Below are 26127 nucleotides of genomic sequence, written 5' to 3' on the forward strand. Positions count from 1 at the left end.
TCAATCGGCTCATTTAGATGATGAAATAAAAAGCGGATGTTTGCTTTCACGTTCGGAAATGAATAAGGATGATATTCAGCTCCGTAAGATCCTAGAATGAATGTCGGTTGCTTGTTTTTACATTTGAAAATGATTAACGGCAACATTCGGCTCCGGAAGGTGTTAAAATACTTGTAAATGGTGGATGATTGCTTTTACAATCAGAAATAAATAACGGTAACTTTCGGACCGAACGTAGGACCGATTTAGTTTTGCTTGTTTTTTTTTTTTTTCGGGCCACCAAAAAAACAAAAATCAATCATTTTGGGGCCACCAAAAAAAAAGTTAGTGTGGAGCCCTGGCCTGCATCAATGTGGATAAAGTGTCTTGCTGAAGGGCAAATATCGGGCACACCGCTCCAGCTCTCGGCTCCAGAGTAGACAACATACATGTACATTATACATATGTACGTGTGGTGTAACTTTAAGTCGATTTTTTTCGACTTACGTACAAGTCGAAACTCGCCTAAGTCGATGTGTTTTGCTCAGTCCCGAGAAGATCGACTTATGCGAGTTTAACTGTACATTTGGAATTAGGCATTGCCAAAGACAGACAGTGCATAAATCCCGGTCCCTTTCTCCCTCTGAAAGTTCACTGTCCTACAGCCATTGTCACGAGGTGTAAGTCCGGAATGCCAACCACCTGTGAACGGGAGCCACGTTCTTTGTTGAGAGCTTCTGATGGTATGATATCAACATTGTGCAGAGAGAGAGCGAGAGAGAGAGACACACACACACACACACACACATACAGAGGAAAAGAAAGAAAGCATATTGTTGCTGTGGTGACAAAACCTTGTATGTCAATTTTAGGTAAATATCACTTTTTTACTATTTGTCAGATAATCAGTAAGTGATGTCCTGTCCAAATCCTAGCTGTCTTACCCCCAAAATAAAGCCATCAAGGCATGTCAAAGGAAAGGCGATCGTACTTGTTTTAGTGCTTTAATTGGCTGCCATGTTTTTGTTTTCTGTTTTTCTCTCCTGAATCTTCGACATTTCTGAGATACGACGTTTTGTCGCCCCAACATCGATATGAGGGAGAAAGAATGAGAAGGGAGAGAGAAGAAATGCCATGGCGGCGATGCATATTCAGCATACCTATCATTTTCTCCACCTTTATACCACCTGTTTCTGATACTTTGAATGACTGGACTGTTACTGCAGGTGAGTGTATGGTGTGTGCATTATGCCTGATTAGTCATTCACAAGCCAAGCAGAGGGGGAGTGGGAAATAAAGAAATTCTGGGGTCGTGAGACCTTCACTGTTACCCAAGTTCATGAGATTTGCATTTTTACACTGACTAAGCTATCTGTGTAACCAAACCTTTTTCAGAAGCATCCTTTCACATTCTTCTTTCTTTTACCTGAGGGTGGGATGAGTGATAATACTTTGCCTCTTCAGTGAGAAAAGCAGATAATGGGTGCATTTATCAACTCACTTCGGGCGCAGATTTAAGGTTTTCCAAACGACTTTCAAGGAGATTTGGGCAGATAATAAACGCAGAGTTGTACTGATTATGGGGTTAGAAATTAATTTCTGAGGAGATGATACAAGCAAAGTGTAGGAAAAAAAGCTGCTGAAAAAAAAATGATAAAAGCGAAGACATTTTGAAATGCATCTATAGCTCGCACCTACCCATGCCAACTACTGTACGAGCTGAAATTTTCGCGAATTGCTACTAGGAGGACATTTTCACGTGTTGTTAATTTTGCGGTAGCGAGGTCTAAATGTACTTATCGTTCGCACGTTGTTATTTTCGCGTGTTGTTATTTTCACGGTGCAAAGGCGATTCGCGAAATTCGCGAAAATAAAACCACCGTGAAAATTTCAGCTCGTACAGTATGTACATGACCTCCGCTCCTCATGTCAAACAGCACAATGAAGCTGCCTTTCTTTCAAATTGACATAGAGATGACAAATGCAGCAACTTGAGAAATGCGATCTGAAAAGCCTTTGCAAACACGTTTTTGAAAGTGGGTACTGAAATGTGTTTCACACATATAGGAAATATGACAAATGCACTTTCTGAGTGGGAAGGAAAAACTCTATAGCTATGCATGTAATTTAAATCATTTTATGTATTGCTTCTTGGGGATATAGACCTACAACAATATGTGTCAAATTAACACAAACAGATGGGGTATTATATAGCATGTTTTGATGAGAAAGGCATTTGTATACACCTGTTTGTGCTTAGACCATGGTGATCACTTGTGAATCATACACTGGATCAGTGGATATACAATATGATACCAACTGGCTATTCACCTGGTGATTCACTGAATAATCAGAAAACAGGGAGCATTGGACACAATGCCCACCCCCCCCCCCAAAAAAAAAAACAACAACAAACACACAAACAAACAAACACAAACACAACAAAATCGCTTTAAATCATATTCATGGTTGAAATCTAGTCAATGGACTGAAACAAGCATTACATGTGTACTGTACACACTGGTGCAATAATCATTGGATGTTTGTTGGCCTACATGATATGCCACTCCAATTTACGCAATCAACATTTACAGAATAAATGGATTAGATTTACCCTGCCCTCATATATTTGAGCAAAAGAGTAATGTAAAGATACATGTTAAGGTTGGTTTGTGGATGATCCATTTTTTTTTCATATGTCACTTGTAATACATTACAATGTGGCACAAAACACACTAGTGCCTATATATACGAGGTGATATTATCATTTGCAAAATTGCTTTGGAGATATATCTAGGAGCCCTAAAGCTAGACTATGATATGATATTACGGGGGGGGGGGGGTGGATTATATCCTGACTAGATGAAACTACTTCACTGGGAGATAGATTGTGCATGATTGAAGATTCAGACTAGCAAAGAGAGTTACATCGCCGCCGGGCAGCTCGTACTCAGATCGATCTCGGGGAGTTACGCGTTAAATCCCTCATTCAACGCCTTTGATTTCGGAGGGCTCGTCGTCGCTCCCACCCCAACTCCCCGATTCTCTTACCCAACATCCATTCGACTACATCCCCCGAAAATCCGGAGAAAGCGGCTGGATCAGTAGAAGGGGAAATAACTCATCTCTCGGATCCGATATCCGCCCGCTCTCCCAGGGATCGGGGTGCATTATGTAAAGCGGCTTGCTCAGACTATTGCCCTCCGAGATGCAATCCCATAATTCCATCTCGCCATCCTGTCATTCGTCTTCTCCTCTGCAGCCTCTTCATTTCTCCTTACACCCACTGTTGTTTTTTCTCCCAATGTTCCTAGTCATTAGGAGCTAGAGCAGAGGCTGCTCATTTCTTTTCTTCTTCTTCTTCTTCCTTTTCATAGCTGCAAAAGACTGCTACAATCGGCGTAAGTCTTTCGCGGTGAAGGATGCACCAGGAAATATAATCCTTGCAGACTATGCTACAGATGAAAAGGATTTGTACAGAAAGGGTTGTCGTTTTAACAACGAAAAAAAAAGTTAAGCCAACACTTTTCAACGCAATTCCCTTTGTTATACCTGTCATCATTATGTATCTCCACATTCATTTCAGCACTCCCTAATATATCATAGTAGCTCATGTAATGCTTCAGAATTTGCGGCAAATCTTATGTGAAATTTGACTGTGCTGTATGTCATTAAAGGCATGAAATGTATATGATACATAAAAATACACAAAATGAAGTCAGGACAATATATACCACAACCAGGAGATATACAGAGAATAATAGCAAGAAGATACCCGCCCAGTGATCATCAATATATTCATTCACTTATATCACATGTAAAAAAGTACATAAAGCTTGGTTACACACACACACAGATACATGGTGTATAGAGTAGCCCATGGGCAAACTGTTCATTTGACTCAACCGTTGTCTTTCAATTCTCGATTTGAAGATACCATAGCTTCTCATCCTGAATGCCCAACCCTCCCTGCTCTGTCTCTCATCCTTCAATCATCCACTTCTCCAGCTACATAGAGCCCCTCCCCCATCACACCCCCCCTTCTCCATCCCAACATCCCTTCTTTTGATACTCCTCTCCCCCCCCCCCCCTCTTCTTGGCCACTGATGATGAGCGAGCGCCCGTCACGGTTTGTGCCCGGGAAGAGAAAACAGAACGCATTTCAGCCCACCCCGCATTCAATGTAACACTTGGTAAGCACAGTGAATAACACTTCACATTTGTGGAGAGGCAGAAAGGCTGAGTAATTGGAAAAGGTGAGGATTGCCAGAGAAGGAGGGGGGGGGGTGCAGGGGAGGAATGGCGAGAAAGAGATGAGGCCGAGACAGCTAAGGGCTCGAGTCGGTGATAAGACCAAAACGGGCAGAAGCCAGAAGTGCGATGTAGAACGGCACTCACCCCCACATGAAGTTTCTGAAGGGCCCTTAGAGTGTGCTCAGAGATCTGGCTGCAGGGAAATTGGATATCCAGGACAAATAGAGGAGTCCAGATGAAGGAGAGACATTACCAATAGAGAAGGGGTAAAATAATATCCGCAGCTCGGTTTCGCCGCTGGAGCCATCCTCCGAACTTGAGTGGTGGCCGCGGTGCGATGCGCAAAAAGTGAAACTTGCCGGAGTAATTCAAAACAGCCAATGCAGTCCGGCCCTCTACCGTGACAGATAGCTTACACGAGTACCTTTCTATCCAAGAAATGTACTTTCCCCTCCTCCCATCCTACACCCCCCCCCCCCCCATCATCATCATCATCGTCGTCATCATCGCCATTTGATTTTACATTTGCTTTGCACGGCGCCATATCGTATACATTTCCATTGCCATCAGGTAAGTATCCAATGCATTTAGTGACCACGCCCTTTTGGTGTGATTCTCATTATAGGTGCATCTTGTTACGTTTTCTTATTGCGGGGGACATGCAGTTGCTACGGCAAGTGGGCTCGTATTGTTTCTTTAAACATTTTTTTTCCTTCTCTCTCTCTCATCTTTGGAAGCTTGGGAGCATTATGCTTTTTAAGAACCAGTTCATCCAAAAGGATGCACTCAGCGATCCGCAGGCTCATTAACTTGTATGCGACCTTGTACAGCCCTAGCTGGCACAGGAGTTGAAATGCATTTCCATCCTCAAAGTTTTGTTGGAAGGAGGCATCACAAGTTTTCAAGACCCATAACAACAGCATTTGCCTTACATCACATCTCAGATTACTCATTTCCATGCACATAAGAGAATCCACTTGCTTATTTCCCTTTGAACCCCCCCCCCCCCAACAACTGTCCATGGAAAATTCATTGCCCCCTGTGTAAGTGGTAATGCGCTAAATGGGGGAAAATATGGAATCAATTTCAAGCCTGTTATATAGGGCTCTTGGCACCAATCTGTCCTTCACAGTTACCCTTATCCTCAATTCCTGCCACTTGATAACCACCGTTTCCATGAAGAAAAAAAGAAAGAAGGAAAATAAAAGGAGTTGATATGAAGCACTGATGCCCATAAGATCCTAATGTTCCCATATGCATTGATTTCAGGATGAAATGGCAGAGGTACAGTATGAGATGTTAACACATCACTGATGCAGATATCTTCCACCTGTTGGTTGCTATGCCTTACACCTCTTATCATCTGTCTGTCTGTCTCTCTATATGTTTGTGTATGTGTGTGTGTGTGTGTGTGTGTGTGTGTGTGAGCACTATTTATCCCTATATCATTACCTTTAAAGGGACTGTACAGTACTGGTTGAGGTGGGGATTCATGCTTTGAACATTCCTAAGTGAGATAATGAAAAGCCTCTAATGAAATATGAAAGAGCGTGTAATTTTAAGAAGGATTCAACGTTTATTAGATGAAAATTGTTTTTCAAATGGCTGAGATATCCAAAAAAGTGATAATAATAAAAGGCGACATGCCACAACTTTATTATGATCTCTTTGTTTCACCTTGTTTTTGGATATCTCAGCCATTTCAAAACCGATTTTCATCGAATAAACTTTTGATACCCCTTAGAACTGCATGCTCTTTGACATCTCATAGAGTGGTTTCTGAATATCTCGCAAAACGTTAAAAGTTAAATCCTCACCTCGACCAGAACTGTACACACCCTTTAACATGAGGTGAGAAAGTAATCTATTGAATGCACCTATACACTCCATTTAGGATACTAAGGCAAGAAAACAAGCTATCCAAACTCAGCAAGACACCACGGCATCTTCTTGCCTCACACAATGAACATTTTGAGAAGTCCCCTTCTTGCCTTCTGAGCCTAACAAGGCACCTTGGCAGGTTTTAATGAGTCCCTTCTTCACCTCCTCACCCTAAACAAAGAGCACCAGTAACATTTTAGCAAGTCATCCTTTCACTACATGTGTATGCTTTTGTAGTAGCTCCATTTTTTTCTGCAGTCTTACTTCAACTTTCTTTCTTTTTTCATTTTTTTTTTTTTTGACACGCAAGAATTAAGTGGCATCAGCAAACACCAAGCCCCCTGATATTGCGTGATTTGTGCGCTCCTGCCAAATCCTGATCGAAATCTGGCCCGATCCCAATGGGAATATCAAGGGACAGGTCCGCGATATCACCGATGAGCATAACAAAGTGGCCGAGATGGCAAGAAATGCATGAACACTGATCTGATAGCATGCATTTTGAGTTCTCCTCAGGTGTGCAGCCACCAGATCTTAGTTAAGAAAGCGGGGGCTCTACCTAATCCCGAGTAAGGACAGCAATCGAAAATGGTAGAGTTCCTAATCAGAGAAAAATCATCCCATTAATAAATATTCATTGGTGTGGGATTACATTCAGTCTCAAATCTACATTTCCACTCTCACATACAACAGTGTATACTCTCCTTTTTATTTTTTTCCCCCACAGCACCTATAGTTTTACAAGGCAACAATCACAAAGTTTTGATTTTGTAGAATGTTGATGCAGGCCCCTGTATCCTTTACTTTGCAGCCACTGTGCACATTCTGAATTTAAACCCCGGGGAATCAAAATTACTTTCACAAGAGACGAAGCCCTTGGGACAGAGACTAACTCAAATACTGCGATACAATTACAAAGGGTTGGGCAACATTTTCACTACGATATGATATAGGGTCCTACTGCACACACAGAAATCAATGTGTTGACACCATATCCATTTCAAGCGTGTGCTGATTTGTTTGTGTTTTGCTCATTCGCTGGCTTGTTTCTTTGTTTGTATTAACTTTCATCTGCGATAAAACCACAAAGAGTTATCTAGGCCTTACTTCAGCTTGGTTGGCCATATCTGCCATTATATTTCAAGAAAGAAAGCTACCAGGCAAGCTTTCAACCACTGAGTACAGAAACCCTTGGGTGGAGATTCTACATACGTAACCACAGCATTAAACATTTATGATAATGGCACTACAAGCATCGTAAAGTTTCATTCACTAGTTAGTAATGGCCCTCGTAAACCGGGCTGCCCACGAAACAGAGATTAATATTGAAACACCCTCTACCCATATGAGGAAATAATCAGGCTACAAAGTTTTTCCATTTTACTACTTATTTTTTTAGATAAAAACCAACGAAGTTCTTGTCCCAATTTTCAGAAACACACGCAGATTCTTGGAAACTCGACCCACTGTACTAACTTGCCATTACTGAACAGTCCCTCAACCTTTCAAAATAAGTCTTGCATACATATCCTGTCAAATGACTCTTCTTCACAAACCTCGGCCATGTTCGAGTGCTTGAAAGAGAACACAGCCATGCCATACTGTGCCATATTGGGAGCATTAGGGCACTCTATGGAGTAAGCATTCCGTACAAGTTAATTGGGAACTACAGTCAGAGGGGTTACAAGTTTTATAACAACGGAGGCCATTCACCTTGCGTGCTTACGCTGTATACAGGCATCCCTAATAATGAGAATGCAATATTTGTATTATGATGTAGTGTGTGTTAGGTGCACGCTTCTCTTGTCAACTTCTGATATTGCATGCTTCTGGACCAGTCTGCATTCATTTCAAGCGCTCTCTGGCACTGTGGCACTGTACTTCTTACTTCTTCCGTAAGAGTGACCGCAATCAACTTGCTGATTATTCTGTCACTTTCGGGGAGGTCTAAATTATGCAAGTCTTCAAAGAGTTCAAGTAGTTGCCATAGTAATCGTCATCCAAATGAATATGAATAAATAAATAACCAATAAACTGACAAGTCCATCAATAATAGTAATAATAATAACAATAATGAAAAAAAAAAAAGAGTGCTCAGCAACTACTCCTGGGCCGAGGCTCATGACACAAATGTGTCAATGGTATTGGCCTCGACCACTTCCTGGGGTGATCTGTTCCAGTCTTTGACAGTTCTTGGTAAGAAGGAGTTTTGGTGATAGAGAGTTCGGCTGGGCGGGACCAGGCATTGGTGGTAAAAACAAACAAAACAAATTCTTCTTCTAGAATTGTGTGAGTGAAGCCGATATAAGGGCTTTTTACACTTGTAAATTTTTGCTTAGCCCCGGACCAACGGTGGGGCTAAGGGGGGGCCTTAGCCCCACCGTTGGTACGGGACTATCCTTAGCCCACTTTCTGTTTACACTCGTTTTTGCCAAAGTGGGCTAGCCCCACCGATAGTACGGTACTATCTGGCCCTGCAAAATAGCAGGGGTTAGCACCACACTTGCGGTGCTAGCACCGCAATTGCGGTGCCAAGCAAGTGAGTGTAAACAGAACGAAAAAATAATCCTGGGCTAAGCGACGGAGACGAAGTCCGACCCTCACTGACCAATCAGAAACGAAGTAATCAAGTGCTGCCGGTGCGTGCGTGTACAGTACACAGCGTAATTATGAATATTCATGTGGTTTGGAAAGTCCGGGGCTAAGAAATACGAGTGTAAAAAGGTCAGTTTTCTCCTTAGCCCCGGACAAGAGATAGTACGGGACTAATTGGCCAGTGTAAAAAGCTGAAAAAAATTGGTACGGGACTAACGATAGTCCTGGGTCAGAGAAAGTGCAGGGTTAAGAAACACAAGTGTAAAAAGCCCTTTAGTGATGACTTGTTTGCAAGCAAAGCAGAGTACTTGTAAACCTGTGACATCAGGTCACAGGTTTGATGTCCAAGGTTTGGTATCCAATGTGACATCAGGTCATGACCTACTGACTCTACTGTACTGCACTGTAGTGCAGTTCAGTAGAGTCACTGTTGCAGTCACATACAGATTAGATGTGATATTACAGGTTTAGATCACTATCAGACAAAAAAAAAAAAAAAAAACCAAAAACATATAGTAATGGAATTGCGAAATTGATACATAGCTATCTTGTGAAGGATATTGTATACATATTAAATGGAATTATGATGTCACAGGTTTACAAGTACTCGCTTGCTTGCAAACAAGTCATCACTAAATCGGCTTCACTCACATAATTCTAGAAGAAGAATTTGTTGTGTTTTTTTTTCTGCCACTAAAGATGTTCAGCAGAGTCACAATGATTTAGCAATAAACTGTGAAGGGGAGAAAATGACAATTGCTAAAAATCTGACATAAAACAGGCACACAAACACACACACACACACACAAAATGTACATATAAGCAAGCACAAATCATAATATTTTCATCTAAAAACTTTCAGGAGATTTGTGGGATTCAAACACCATCGCCTTGTCTAGCTAGTACATGTCAGAAGGCTTTGAATCATTTTGCATAGCCTAGGCGATACAAGTACGAGTAGGCAAATTAGTTAATTGATTATCATGCTCATAGTAAGCTCATCATTATCATTGGGTCCAGTTATACCACCTGTAAGAGCATATATGTACATAAAAGTGCAATGGTGTAAACGCCTCCATTCACACAGCATCACAGCAAGAGATGGCAGAAGGACGATGGTGCATTGTCCACCCAACAGAAGGTTGATGTCATTAAGTAAATTTTCTCCCTTAAATACAATCCCGTTGTCAGCGGTGAAGATACAAGAATTGTGAGGGCCATTCTATTCATACTGTTTGCTTTTTGAAGTTATCCCTCCCCCCACACTTGCTTGTGCAACAAGTTCTGTGCAAAGTAAATATAATTTCCGATTAAGTAAAGCTCAAGAATATATCCACACCCTGTATATATTTCTACTGGTAAGAATAAACCTTTAACCTCCAAACACATAATGGCTTTACACTGTTGGTTCTGTCAAGTATTTTGGCATAATCCATGATAAAGTGTGACTCTTCAGTCCCAAGTTCCATGACATTCGCTCCTGCGACAATCGCTCCCATGAAATATCTGCACGCTAAAGCCAAATATAAATTCTACCCAAACACATAACCCTAACCCTAAATCTAATCCTCACATCAAACTTAACCTTAAACCCTAACCCTAAGTCCTCAGAGAAAATAAGACCAAAGCAATATTTATTGTCACACAAACAAATGTTGTGTCACTGACTCTTCACATATCAAGTGACACCTGTCGATAATTCACTCATATATTTTACTACATTGTGACAACAATTGTTATTACAAGATGTCATCCAACACATCCAATGCTCAAACACATAATACAGTCCAGAGCATGAGTCTATGAATTTGGAAGCCCTTCAACCCATGCCACCATCTCGGGGTACGTGCTCTCTTCATCTGACCAGCACGGGAGCATTTTCCTAAACTAAAAAACACCACAGTGCATCTACACATTGGTGCCCTGTCTGACACAATCAAACACGTTAACGGGGCGGCTTTATTGGGACATTACGGTGCTGGAATCATGGTCTTGAATAGCTCGGCAGTCGTCGTCTCCGCCCGACCGACCGATGGCCGGGGAGACGAATCTCACAATTGGTTTACGACCCTCGTGAATCTGGTGCCATTAGACTTTATGGTTCTCACAAATGAGCACTAAGCACGGCGTAATAGAGCACCGCCCGGTCTGCGAGTACTTCCCTTACGACCCAAAAGCAGGGCACGCACTTGCACTTTCTCCCACCGGGCACCAATCTCGTCTTCCAGGCTCTCATCAGCCAGAGGAGGGGACTTTGATCCCGCGAGAAGGGGGCTACCGAGTGTCTCTGTGCGTCCCCACAACAAGTTATCATCATTAAACACAAATGTTCTCCGTGACTTGTGCTATTTCCCTGCGGGTACTGGGGCGAGATAGGCTCATTCTTGCAGCCTGAAATCCACCCTTTGACAAGCGTCAAAGTTGCCTTGTCAGAGTCAGCGTTACCATCCAAACTTTTTGTTGCACATGTTTTCGGTATATGAATATTATGCTTGACATAGCACTACAGAAAAATGTAGCTGTGTGCAGCTTCTGACATAAACAGCACATGAAGATAGACTGTTCATGTCTCATTCAATTCTCCCCCAAAATATGCAAAATAAAGGGTCGTGAACCACGCTGTTCTATTTATGTGGCACAGATACATGAATGCATCACTTACCATTGTCAGATAGTGACGACTCCAAGTGCATCAAAGGCCTTACACAGCAAAAAAAACTGTTATAAATTGTTGTGTTGCAAAGGGGAGGAAAAAAAATCTATATGAATACACTGTGACCCAAGGGCTTTCAACAGCATGCTATGTTAGCCGCTTTAATCCAGACAGTTGACCAACAATGGAGTCTCCACTGGATTAGTCCTCCATATGTCTGCAGGACTCACACCAATCAATGACGGACACAAAGCGGCCATTGTGACAGCCGTAATTGTCGTGCTTTTGTGAGTAATTGATCTATCTGCCTTCCACAGGTGGATCGGACTCGGAGGGGTTGCACTCGTTGTCAGGACAAGGAGGGGGGCTGGAGTTGGAGCTGGAGCTGGGGGTACTGCCAGGACAAGGGGAAGAGGGCTTGGACTGGGGTTGTTTTCAGGACAGGAGAGGGACTGGGCTGGGTTTAAAGGGATCGTACAGTTTTGGTTGAGACCTAATTTCAGGTTTCTAACATTTTTTGGTGAGATAATGAGAAACATCTTATGAAATATGAAAGAACATGTAATCCTATGAGGAATTCAACGTTTATATGATGAAAATTGGTTTTGAAATGGCTGAGATATCCAGAAAAGGGCGATTCTAGTAAAGTGTGGGACCCACACTTTATTACGATCGCTTTGTTTTACTTTGTTTTTGGATGTTTCAGTCATTCCAAACCCGATTTTCATCAAATAAACTTTCATTTCCTCTTAAAATGGTATGCTCTGTACTATATCATTAGCGTTTTCTTGGTATCGCGCTGAAAGTTAAAAGCCCAATTCTCATCTCAACCAATACTGTACCATCCCTTTAAGGGCACTAGTACTGTAGAGACAAGGATGGGATGACATCAGGAGAGAAAACTCAGTATTGCATTTTAACATCCTCATGATAAAGCTTCATTTGAGATGAAGTCCCTTCTTTTCTGATACAGCAGAATAAGTATCTCCACATGCTATAGGTGTATAGGCCTACACACCAGAATTATCACTCGTTTGCAGAGTTTATGGTGAAGCCGTAAAATTTCCATTTTTAATCAAGCTTGGTGAAATGAGAAGTCATCTCGAGTCACATTCTTTGAGTTACATTACTGGTCTGGGTGAACCGTGTTTACTTTTCTTCTTGTTTGTCCTTTAAAGCTGACAAAATACTTAAAGAGTACAAAAATAGCAAGAAAACAAAAACAAAAAACAACACAAAACATTTCTCAGAATGCCAAGCCCGACATGTTGGAGCATTCCCACTTGGAGGGTTTTCTCCTAGATTGAGTATGTAAGGAAGCTGTACACACAAAGAATGATGACATTTCAGTGAGCCTATACATGATGGGTCAAAGAAGTCTAGAAGAAAATCGCTGAAAGGGCGCGGCACCCCTCCTGGGGGCACTCTCCTCTGGCATTTGAGTGGTTTCAGGGAAATGCGACCAAAATAAATGATTTGGCATGGCTTCGCAATTCTTCCGCGCAGCCATCTTGTCTCTAGTGCTCTGTATGGCTGCGGGAAGATGCGACAAAATACTGGCAAATGGTGAGCGAGAATGGCCGTGAGTGAATGGAATCCTGCAGACCTGTAAGGTGTTATGGGGAGTGATTTCAACAATTTGGGGAAATGTCCCCAACATTACAGTTGTTTTCATGTGGTAGAAAATGTGTTTCCTCTTCAATCTGGTTACTATGAAGACTGCTAAAACGGCCATGTCAAGATACCTGTTGTCCAAATACGAAGATATTAAGACTAGAATGAATCTACATAATTCACCTTCATGCAACTCAGAGAACAATGGTTTCAACATTAAAACATAAAACTCAGAGAGAGACCTAGAAAAGAGACTCAAATATCTGAAAAAAAAAGAAAAAAGAAGAGGCTTCTGTTATATATATATATATATATAAAAAAAACAAGAAGAAGATGTTAAGAACAAGTTAAGACTTCAGACTTCAAGATCAGCAATGCTGAAAGCATGGGCAGTACTTTCCTGAATCATGAACATACATGATTATAGTATTAGTGGGAGTGATATGACTTGATGTTATACTGCATAGGCTGGAAGATCTGGCTGGCAGGACGAACCCAAACAAACATGTCACAATAATCGCTGCCAAAGGGCCACTGAAGTCGGGGTATAACCCCCATGGGCATCCCCAAGATCAATTTCGCAAGTCGTGACCCTTGACCCCCAGGGAACATACAAGCGCCTCTGGCAAAGGCAGTGAGTGACAACGGATACAGAGGAGGAGTGGAAGTAAAATATGGCTTCTTATTTGGACACATTGCGATAACACGTCAAGATGGATTACTTTGAACATGGCTTGTATGACCACGGCAGGAACTTACTTTTGTTACTAACATTTAAATATGATATACAGAGTTTGACTGCAAGACAGGTTAAGTGCCATTTTGACACATTTTAAAGCAAGCCCATCGTCAGATCAAGCAAAAATAAATCTTTCCATAGATATGTCACTTATTGCATAACACAGAATATTCCTTGAAGTTATGACAAAAATATCCCATATTTTCTTTTCATTTTTTTTTTCAACAGGTTTAATTGCAAAGATCTCAATTGGACAAGAATGAAATAGGCTAGCCATGCGACCTAACTCTTCACATATAGGCCTATATACTCAAAACCAGGAAGGAAAAAGAGAGGCGACCTCATTTCCACCGTATATCTACAGATTGTACATCAAGCAAGCACTGTCAAACCTTTTGCTGTTGTAAGGAATTCATATTCTTTGAAATGAAGGCATGCAAACATTTTGAATATATCAGCTAACTGGTCTAGATCACTGAAATGAAATGGTGGAAGGACATCCAGCTTTGGTCTTGGAGAGAGAAATTGACAGCAGACGAAGAAATGATGGTGATAATATGTACAGCACTTGACCTCGCTGTATGTCTCCTTTCACAATATAAGCTATAAATAACATATCAAAGCACGGTCTTCAACTTTCAACCCATGGGGGGGAGTACATTAGAAAAAGCTGAAGATTTTTTGTTTGGGTGTAACTTTATGAGGGTTGCGACCCGTGATATAGCGTTTCCATTACCCATCATATGGCAGATGATATATGGGAAATATAGGACCAAGGTATGGTGCTAAATCAACCTGCCTCGCAACCATACATGGGGTCACAAAGCGCACAAAGTTGGGACAAACATGCTGAAAACTTTCCCTCTGGGATAGAGAACTGTGCTTTGTAGAACAATACATGGAGGAGAGAGATACTTGAACCAAAATCTCATCACAAAGAAAGAGCAAAGCAAGAGTTTGATGCTTATGACAGTGACGGCATGAAAAATGACCAACATCAGACGTTAAAGGTCCAGTTTACCTTTGGGAGCAGAGATTTCAAAAATGTTCAAGATATCACATTTGATGCATATGTGTAGGTCTGTTGTATGACAAAACATCCTACCATATAAAATCTTTGCAATAAAGCCTAAAATATGAGGAGATATCAGCATTTTTCTCAATAAACCATAACTGTATACGGTTTAGTCTGAAAGCATTCTTATTATAACTATTGTTCACATTTTGTGTATTTAACAATGCTTAACATCGATTGTACGGATTCCAATTTTTACAGTGGTTGTTTCTATCCCTAACTCACATTTTAGAACTATTTTAAAGCACTAATATTTGTTTTTTGTTTCATCTGCAAATGGTAAATTATGCCTTTAACGACATCAGCAAGGATTAGAAGAGAAGGTTGTGACTTCAGAATAATCCTTTTTCATCTTGTACCTCAGCAAAGTATATATCATGACCATTTCTAAAACTTAAAGGGACTGTACAGCACTGGTTGAGGTGGGGATTCATGTTTTGAACATTCCTAAGTGAGATAATGAGATACCTCTTATGAAATATGAAAGAGTGTGTAATTCGAAGAGTTCAACGTTTATTTGAGAAAATTGGTTTTCAAATAGCCGAAATATCCAAAAAAGTGATAATAATAAAAGACTACAGGCCACGCCTTTTATTAGGATCTCTTTGTTTCACCTTGTTTTTGGATATCTCAGCCATTTCAAAACCGATTTTCATCAAATAAACTTTTGATATCCCTTAGAATTGCATGCTCTTTGACATTTCATAGAGTGGTTACTGAATTTCTCGCAAAACGTTAAAAGCTAAATCCTCACCTCGACCAGAACTGTACACACTCTTTAAACTCTGTTTATATAGGCCTATATGTACACTCGCATGTCCTGTATATGCCATATGTTTTGCAGGTTTTCAAGTTCTCAAATTTTGCGAGTCACGCACTATTCACAAATTAAATATCATGCCAAAATATCCACTCTGATCCTATCATGAATGCAACATACTTGTGTAAATTCTCCTTTCATTACTGTACTCCACAACAGCGAATTTAATCACTTGTGAATTTGTGAGGAAGTGCCGTTTCATGAAAAATTAGACTCACTGTTAAAATATCTGCCATACACAGTACATGTTCAATGCTAGCATCTAATCAGAACCCCAAACACAAGCTACTCACCCAAGCCTCCTAAAAATCCTGGCTGTGTTATTAAACAAATGAAAACACGGTCCAATTGGGAATAGGAGAAAAAAAAAAAAGAAATTACATTTATCCCCCCTGAGGACGTAGAAATTGAAATTAGACTGGATTGAAAAGATTGGCGCCAACTTGGGATCAATGAAAGGGGGCATTGATACCTTGGACCACTGGGTTCTTCAAAACAACTGCGGCACATAAACACTTGCTCCATTTTTCCCCTGCAGGATCTCTTTCATTACAAATAGGAATTACTGCTTTGGGAATTAGAGAAGAGAAGGAATATATACATATGTGTGTATATATTGCTATTTATATATATATATATATATATATATATATATATATATATATATATATATATATATATGTATATATATGCCAACAGATTAACTAATGATGAAGTGAAACTTGAGAAGAGAATCAAAAGTCAGCAAGATTGCAACAAGTCACTAATTTTGCCAGCATATTACACATACAAGAAGAAAGTTTTTGCCACTTGCATGTCAGCTAGTTATCAAACAGATTTGAATAAGCCTCCTAAGAAAGTCAAATCAGGTTGATAGACCACTACACTGTTTGTGTGAAAATCCGCCTGTGTTAACACATGAAATTGATTGTATACGTTTTTTGAAAATGTTATTTGTTTCCTTTTTCCAAAAGTAAAAAAAAACAAAAAAAAAAAACACCTGCTCCCATATGGAGAAGAAACATTACATCATATGTGCCAATGACTCCCCCCTCCCCCCACCAAATCAAAATTTTACATCTGTCCCATGTGATTGTGCAGATTTGGGGTTATGTGTATATCTCATGAAAAATCTCTTAGATCAAACAGAAAACCTCAAAGAAATCAAAATATTCACAGTTCAGTTATGAAAACACGCAGACCCTTTCACTGACCATTGGTTTTTCCGCACATAAAGCTACAGGATGTTTATCTTGGCTTGGATGTAGATAGACTGAAAATAACTCAGAGCAAATTTGTGTCTCCCACCCCCCCCCCCCCCACGGCCAGTATTTGCATTTTCAATCTTTCCGTGTGTACTCTACTTCCATACGCTAACACTGTGCGTCTTTTCAGGAGGATAGGATAGGATTAGAATATCGGCTTACGGTCTGAGGTTTTTGTCCAGAAGTCGCAACGATCCAAATCGGGAAAATATGTAATTGAATACGGTATTGTATGGAGCCCTCTGCAGGGAGACGTAAGACCCCATGGAATCGGCCGACATTGCCAACAGCTCAACAATCTACGCAAGAACTTTGATTAGAGGAAGGGTGGAAAAGGGAAAAAAAAAGAAGAAGAAGAAGTAGAGGGGTTGGCTCCCATCGGAGGTTTCTGAGATGTGAGCAGTCATTCTCTTCCACGGATTACACAAGACTTGGAATATTGATATGGGGCTCTCTCTGAATGCTCTGGGTCATCTCCTTGTTTGAGCTCTCAAATTTGCATCCCTCCCAACTCCAGATTGAAAAGGGATTGACTAATGGAAAGATGGATATGATATGAGTACACTTGATAGCTGATATGAAAAAGAACAACCTTCGGTCGCGCGGGGGAGGAGGGGGGGGGGGATTTGACAAAAAAGAAAAGAAAAAGAAAGGATGCTCTCTTGTCTAGTCCAGCATCATTATCAAGTTTAGCTACCTGGTATGATAACAAGATGACAGGTCTAACATACAATGCCGAATCATTCTCAGTCTCTGCTTCATACTTCTTTCCGAGTGTATAATTTTATCTGTTTCTTTCGCTTCATCTCTCTCTGCCATGTCAAACTCTCCACCCCCATCTCCCTCTCTCTCTCTCTCTCTCTCTTTCTATTTCTCTTTTGCCTTGAGACATGTATCACAATAATGCTAATGAGTTAAGAGAGGATGGGGTGAGGCGGTTTCCTCAAGGACCGGTATAATGAACGACGGGCGAAAGGAGCGGAAACTTTAATACTGAAACCGATACAGTCGTCGGGAGACAGCTGTGAGCGCGGCGCATACATCACCTGCGACTGCGGGCACTGTGCGCACACAACTGCCGCGACTCACCGTAGTCAAATTTCCATTGTGGATAGGAAAAGGCTTGAACATCCAAGGACGCGATACCCGAGGGATGGGGATTTCTTTTTTCCCCCCTCTTATCAAACTTTTTAAAGGGTGATTTTACCCCTTGTTTTGTATGGATTTTTGTTGGGAAGACAGGGGTCTCTGATTGCAAAACGTTGAAGCAGAAATTGAGATATGCCATTTTCACACCTAAGAATTATCAAAAAGCAGGTATTGGACAGAAATGCCATGTTGGATACATGTGGACACATAAATAATCAAATCTATGACAGATGGCTTGAATTGAACATTACAACATCAGATCATGATCACCTGCCCGAGTAAAATAAAATCATTGAGTTTAAAAAAAAAAAAAAAAAACATTAATCAAATTTTCACATCAGAAAGTAAGGTTGGGATGCTCATACAAATTCTCTTGTGTACCTCACCATACCTTGTTATGTCATCATTAAAATTCTGTGCCTTAGAACTTTTGTCGTTTGATGTGAGGGTTTGAGGAGTACTTATAGTACATGTACAAACTATCGCTGGGCCGGAGAAATGCACGGGGGAAACAACATAGCAACTTACAACGTGGTATTGTGATGCACATTTGGGAGAAATGAGTGCCTTGGGTCATAGCTTGAGGTAAATGATACCCAGTGAGCACTCAAAGGTATTAAAAAAAGAACAACATGTAGAAGCTCAAAAGAAACCCTCATTTGATTGGGTATTTCAAATTTTCTGAACTAGGAGGCAACAAAAATCTATATAAGCGTAATGGCTCCTTAGCCTAAATCAATTTCGAATCAGTTCCAATCAGGATGTTGAACTCAACGCTTTTCATCAGCCCCCCCCCCCCCCTCACACTTCACACTTTGCTCCTGATTCGATTACATGGAAAGAATGGATGCCCTCCTGGTAGAGCAGCACATGCTAAGTCGAAGGATGGTAGAGTAGGGTTTTTCACTTTCAGACGGGGAAAGGCCGAACGACCAGCAGACGGAGGTCTTATTCCTGCCGCTCCGCCATTATACCAAGCATCCCTCCCAGCAAACCTGCACGGATGAAGACCTTGCATTTCTACTTGACACATTTCTTCTCTCTTATCAATCTGTCTCTCTCTTTTTCTTTCACTCTCTCACTTGTATCGTATTGCCCAAATCATCCCACCTCATAATCCCTTTCCCCCACCCCCTCACAAGTCCCCCCATCTTTGGGGGGGGGGGGGGGGGAGTGGGAGAGAGACTGTTTTCTTGTTGAAATACGACCTAATTCAGCCGAAACCAAAATCAGAAGAGTGGTTTTTTGTAGAACGGGGGAAAAACGAGAAAGAAAATGAGAGTACAGGACGAAGAAAGACGGACAAGATGGGAGATTGAGCCTCGGTGGAAGGAAGAAGTCAACATCCGGATGGAGTTTGGGTGACCAAAACTGCCCTGAGATATTGTAAGTGATATGCACTGTCAAGCACAACGTTTGCGCAAGTCTCCCGCATCTCTCTCCCCGCCCCCACCCCCGGCCCGAGTTTTCCACCCTGAGTTGCCCAACTCTTCATCCCGCTGGAGAGCTAAGGTGATGAACAAGGGCCTACTGCTGAAGTATCTCGTTGAAACAGAGTATATATTTTGCGCAGGAAACAAGAGTTATGAGAGTGCCGCGAGTGGAAACGTGAAGAGGCTTTCGTTTGGGTTCTCCGATCGGCGATAAGAGGGAAGAAGTTGCAAACGGAGGGTAAACAGAGCGGCCGCGAGCATGGAGAGGTTTGTCTAGGCTTTCGTTTCCCGATCGCCGCCAATGGAGAGGGTTTTCTTTAACCGCGGCGAGGGGCTGTTTTTCTTCCGCAGAGACGGCGACGAGGTGGTAGTAACGGGGGAGAGTAAACACGGTGTTGACCAACGATGCGCAGAGCTCGCGATACTGTTACTATGCGAACATAAATAAAACCTCCAGTGCCAGCAGGCTCTTGTGCTAATGCATCGGTGTACTATGGCGAATCTCACCTTTAAACATGGGACAAACTTTTTATGAGGTTATCATAGCAACCACATGGCTCTGAACTTTCTTTCTTTTTTTTTCTTGGCTCAGCAACAAGTCTGAGGCTGCTCAATCCAGATCGAAATATGACAAAGATTTTTAATCACTGCCTAGCAGCAATTTGTGCCATAAAACTGCCAACTATGGCTCGAAAACATAAACAGTCCCAATAGCAAAACCATTCAGCACCTATCCCTATCATAATCTGGCTTATGAATACAACAGCAATACAATGCCACCGAGGAATCTGCTACTTCCTGCTCTATGTAGTCATAGCAGGACACACCAAACAGACTGAAGAAGAAGACTACATAATAGGATCACAAACCCTTTGCTACTTGACATTGTCAGAACTCAATCCATCATGTCTCTATAGTGTCTGGCAGCAGTAAGTTCCCCATTACCATAATTTTTCAATTTGCAGAATTTACGGCACAACCTGTCATCAATCACCTTCCAAGGATTAGCTGCTAAATGCAGCGTTCACATTTCATTTCACATTTGTTCCTTCTCCTCGCTTTGTTCCTGATTTCAAGTTTTGGTACTGCAACAAATTCCTTCTGCTCACAAACGAGAGAACTGACCTTCATCCATGCATTAATTAGGTTTGCAAATGTATGTGAGGGTCACTTTTCTTTAAGAAAGAAAATACAATTCACAACAGTTCTGTGTCATTACAGTTCCTGCACATCTACAACCATCTATTGGTTTTCATCCACCCCCCCCCCCCCCCCGAAAAAAATAAAATAAAAGAGACTGGCACACCTCTTACTGAGGCTACTTGTTCCTTGTTCATCAAATCCCACACTTTTTGTTTTATTTACCACAAAATGTTTCAAAATAACTATGCTTTAGTTTTCACATGAGATTATACTTTTTTTTTCTTTTGCTTCTTTGTTATTCAATTACATTTTGTTCAATTCTTTGCAACAATGTTATTCTATTTTGTTTCAACTTGAGAAGTACAATAAATGCAAACAAACAAAACAAACTTCATGATGTTTGGGAGAAAACTTGAAGTTTTTCAGGCCCACTTTTCTTGTGAAGTTAATGTCAAAATTGCAGAGAAAACACACATGCTATGTTAGAGGCTAAAAATGACTGCCTCAACACATTGCCTCTATAGGTCTAAAATTTAACTACCAATCCATATAGCAAGTAACAACAGTGCAGTGGTGTATAGTGCAAAATGTAAAAAAAATATGAGGCTTTTGAAAAACTGTAACCAACTTAAAAAAACAACATACAAACCTAAACTATGAATGATGACAAAGGGCTCACATCAAGACATTTATTTTCCTTCACCTTATGAAACAATAATTGACAAATGTGAAGGATTATGACAGGAAGATAACAGTACCATGACACCGAAATGTGGTTTTCTGGGATGTCATAGACTAGAGGAGCATAGGCATACGGGCACATGAACTCTGACCCCAAATGTGTCTCGAGTCAGCTTCAAACGGAGCTGAGATGGCCTAAGTGGGCTCATCTCAGATCTCACTGGAATTCATTCCTGCCTCTCTTTTATGTTACACCTTGATGGCATTGGAAATATGGTCTGTCCACAAGCTGAGTGGTCAACTTCAAGGTCGATCCAGTGGATATGAAACCGAATACGACACTGACTACGATGGGATACACACACTGAGACACTCCCTCCCTGCTGAGATTCTCCCTCACTTGCTTGCTTGCTGGGAGCATGGAATAGGGGAGTGGGTAGAGAGGGGTGGATGTGGGGGGGGGGGGAGGTGGAGGGTGAGGAAGGGCACAACTGATTGGCGGATACGCTGTGAAATAATGCACCTCCCCGAGTGTTTGACGACGGTAATAGTCAGTTAATAAGCACGCGAAACCCGACCCCTGGACGCGACTCGCGACACGAAAGGGCCCAAGAAACACAATATGCTTCATGTTGACTCTCCACGCACAGTTCAGCGGAAAAATATTTGCACCCGTCGCCTAACTATGTTATCCTTACACATGAGAAAGATGAGTGCAGTGTCAAAAGCAAAAATATAGGAAGAAAGAACAACAAAAAGTCTTGGGGGGGGGGGGGCACTCACATCTATTTGCATGAGATACTGCTTGTTTTTTTTTTATTCTTTTCTTTTCTTTTTTTATTCTCAAGAGCAAAGCTCAAAATTTTGAAGGTCACGTTTGATGCTTTCTCAAAGGCCCTGAGATGCATGTGCTATTACACTAATGGAAGCTCCTTCTCTGGGGGTCAAATTTTTGTTGGAACGCTAAAAAGCGTGCATGTACGTATGGCATCTTATCCTCTTGTCTTTCAAAACCAAAGTTCACTTCTAGCAAAGCATCTCTCCCCCCCCCCCGTCCCCCCCCCCCAAAAAAAAAAAGAAAAAGAAAGAAATGATATTACACAATGCATGAGAAATGATAAAGATCCAACAGACATATACAGTATCATATATGACCTGATATAGTCGTTGGGAATGAAATTCAGACAAAGTATTCCTCAGAGTCTAATACACCTCTGGTTAACATCACTGCACTGTGGGTCTGCCCACCCCTGAGATGTCCGCCATCGACATCTACCTAGAGAGAATAAGGTCAGACATGAAATGGAAAGAAGATTGCAGCGCCCATCTCTTTCAATCAGCTATTTTTGGGGAGGACGGTAAATGTCATTCTGTTTCAAATATGTTACACCGGTGTGCGTGGTGACATGGCACTGCTGAGCAGCATACGTGATTGCGTAGCTGCTCCGATTTGTCCGGTCAACAAGATGCACATTCGTGTTTGCTTTCAGAGCGGAAACCCACATTAAATTTACAAAAATCCCATGATATCATGGTGCAAGTGACACTTCAGGCATCATCTATCACTAGTTTAAATGACAATCGTCTTGGCCGCATTTTGCACAAAGCAGCTACTACAGAGGGTGACAATTATTCAGACGTCTATTTCTTGGGCCTCACTGTCCCATATATTTGGAAGGGAGAGCCCATCTACAACTTATGATGAATAAGGGATGAAGGAAATGCATAAGCTGTTACCAACATCTACCGCTGGAATTTTCAAAAACCCCAGGAGATTACGGTGATCCATTTATTTATTACTTGGCTCACAGATGATACCGCCCCCTGTTGGTGACACAAGGTATTCAACCTTTCAGATGAGAGAGAGAGCTAGAAAGCTTTAAAAAAAAAAGGATAGATAAGGGGGAAACACTCATAGATTACTGTATGCAATAGTGCGCATGCTTCTGAAAACATAGATGGTCAAAACTGCTGCATAACGGCTAAAGCTGCCGCAGAGCACTGGCGTAAGGAGGTAATCATCTCCCAATCAAAAAATATCAACATCTTGATAAACTTTCGGCACACTTCCCATCCGCCGGCCGTGACAGGCCAATTTGCATGCCTAATAAATCGATCCCCCTATTTCATCACGTCCAGAGATTAGCGGTAACGCGCCCATTTACTACTGCACGATTCCCCATAATGGTCGGTTATTACCTTGTTTGACGAGTGCGAGCAGGCCCCGTTCAAACACGACGCACCATTCACTCCTCTTGCATGAGGGAGGTCTGTAATTACAGCCACCGCTACCTTTTTTCTGTATGGTATGGCCAAATATTGGGTATTATTCGCAGCCGAGGGAAGGGGGAAGAAAAAAAAAGTTGCCACAATTCAAGGGGACCTATCAATTTTCTACCAACCTTCAAATTTACTTTTCAAGAGTGACATCCGTAACCAATATTGGCTCGGAATGGGGCTCTTTCTGAAGGGGCAGATCTGATTGACACATCGCCCGACAATAGAGGGCACCGTAAATGTGATGAGTCAATACGGGCTGCCTGTCTGCCGTGCCACCTCGGTCGACGATACAAAGGGCTCCTCCTCCCGAGTCTGCGCTCTGAGCAGCCACACGAGCCGTCCTAATCAAGAAAATGTTTCATTTCATACGGCGAATATCAAATTTGCATTGACATGTATTGCAGCACGACCTGGATCAAACACACACAGCACAAAAGGAGAGAAGCAGACTAGATATGATGCTGCCTTTCAAAATGAAACCCACAAGCATACAAGTGACAAACTGGATAGTGGGAAGAGAGAACAGTTCTGAGGTGGGGATGAAAGAAAACTGCAAAACACAAAAACTTAAATTTGTACACAGAATTTGTGCAGACTAGATATGGTCAACACCAGTTTATTTTCCAGCAGCCATTTGCCAATATTTGAACGAAAAATCTGTATTTGTGTGTGGACACTGGCTCAGCAGACTGACTTTGGTTTATTGAAGAGTTCGGTTGGGGATTTTCTTTTCATGCTTTGTCCTCTTTTTTTTTTCTTCTTCTTCTTCATCAAATTCTTGGCAGACACCAAGACGATGAGCAAGTCAGAGACAGAGAAAGGGAATTCAAAAGATTCCCCAAGAGAATGGATCCACATCTCTGTCAATGTTTGCCTTTGTTTAGGTGAAACTCTCCCAGCTGGTTGGCAAAAAAAAGATTCCTTCCTGGAACCAAGAGCATTGGGGTGGGGGTGGGGGGGGGGGGGGGAGGAGGAGGAGGGGGAAGTCCTTATTCAAGATGGAAGGAAGCTATTGCAACTATTATTTCATCTAATTTTTCTATCCACGACATTTTGTGATGTAGAAGTGACGGCATTACCCCAACACTTCTGCTCCTTTGCATTCAAAAAGTTGAGCCTGGTTGCATGCCTGCAAAGTGCTCATAAGAAATCAAATGCACCTTTCCAAAAAGCAATTGGGTTTATCAACTCACTTCTTGCACAGAATTAAGGTTTCCAAACAACTTTCCGGGAGTATTGGGCAGTTGATAAATGCAAAGCTGTTGTGATTATGGGGTTGGTAACAAGTTTCAGAAATGTCAAAAAACAGTGTGATCTCAAACATGTTGGAGGCTGAAACACATTTCTGTGGAATTGATAAACGCAAAATTGTTTTGAAATGCATTTACAACTCGAACCTGCCCAGTAAATCACTGCCAACTAGGCCTATACATCTCCTTTCCTCAGGCCAGACTGCGCAATGGAGCTGCGCAGTGACAAAGCCTCCCGATCGATTCACAAAAGAGCTGATAAATGCAACAACTCAAGGAACGCGATTCGAAAGGCGTTTGGAAATGCGTTTTGATAGTGGGTATTGAAACCCGTTTCAAACATGGGAAAGTTGATACATGCAGCCAGAGTAGCATGTCAAATTACTGATCAATATCTGACATTTGTCCTTGGACAACTATCATCTACTGAACTTTCCTAAATCTCTCCTGAAAATTGATTGTACAAATACCATCTACACCCGTACCTCACAGTAAATATTGATGGATGGTGGGTCACTATACCTACACTACAGTACATGATATATCTTTTTAGAGAATGAATGCAAGAAGACTAAACCTAATAAAACCCAACTTAATCCTACTTATCCAGCCTATTATATATAACATTGCCCACCGAGAGGCAACACTGTATTATATTGACTTTAAAGTGACTATGCAGTGCAAATACATGTTGACTCCAGTGTATGATTTCGAAAAATGTAATATGATACATGTATTTGTGATTGAAAGCCGAATAAATAACAATAATGATGATAATAATAATAATAATAATATGACTTGTATTCATTTATAATATCCTACTCATCAACTTATGTAGCCAAAAGAATATCTAAGTATGTGCTATATATTCCATATCTCTATAATTTTCTTCAGATTACTTGGATACTGCTGAAGAAAAAACCTTCCACATCAAGATTCTGCCTGTGACATCATCTGCCATTCACTGTTAAAGTACTAATATGATTAACAACAGACACTAGAATGCACCTTCCCAAGACTAAGCATAATTTGCATGTTTCCCTTCAAAGTACTTTTTTAACAATGATTGACAAATGATGCCACCGGCAGAATATTGGTTTGGAAGGTTATTTGTAGGCATATCCAAGTAATCTGAAAAAAAAAAATTGTAGAAATATTATCATGAAATATATGGCACATATTTAGATATTCATTTGGCCACATGAGGGATGTTAAAGGTATCATGAAGCAACACAAGTCAACATGCATAACTGCATTACAAAGTTCCTTAAAATGATGGATGTTGGGTTATTGATGCCATCTTCACGTGCCCGTTC

General features: G+C 41.3%; 1 protein-coding gene across 1 annotated transcript in view; it reads right to left on the reverse strand.

Moving 5' to 3' along the window:
- Window positions 1–26127, reverse strand: part of LOC140227660 (uncharacterized) — a 332196-nt gene that overhangs the window by 164659 nt on the left and 141410 nt on the right. The window lies entirely within an intron of this gene.

The sequence above is a fragment of the Diadema setosum genome, chromosome 4 (assembly GCF_964275005.1).
Source record: "Diadema setosum chromosome 4, eeDiaSeto1, whole genome shotgun sequence".
Lineage (NCBI taxonomy): Eukaryota > Metazoa > Echinodermata > Echinoidea > Diadematoida > Diadematidae > Diadema > Diadema setosum.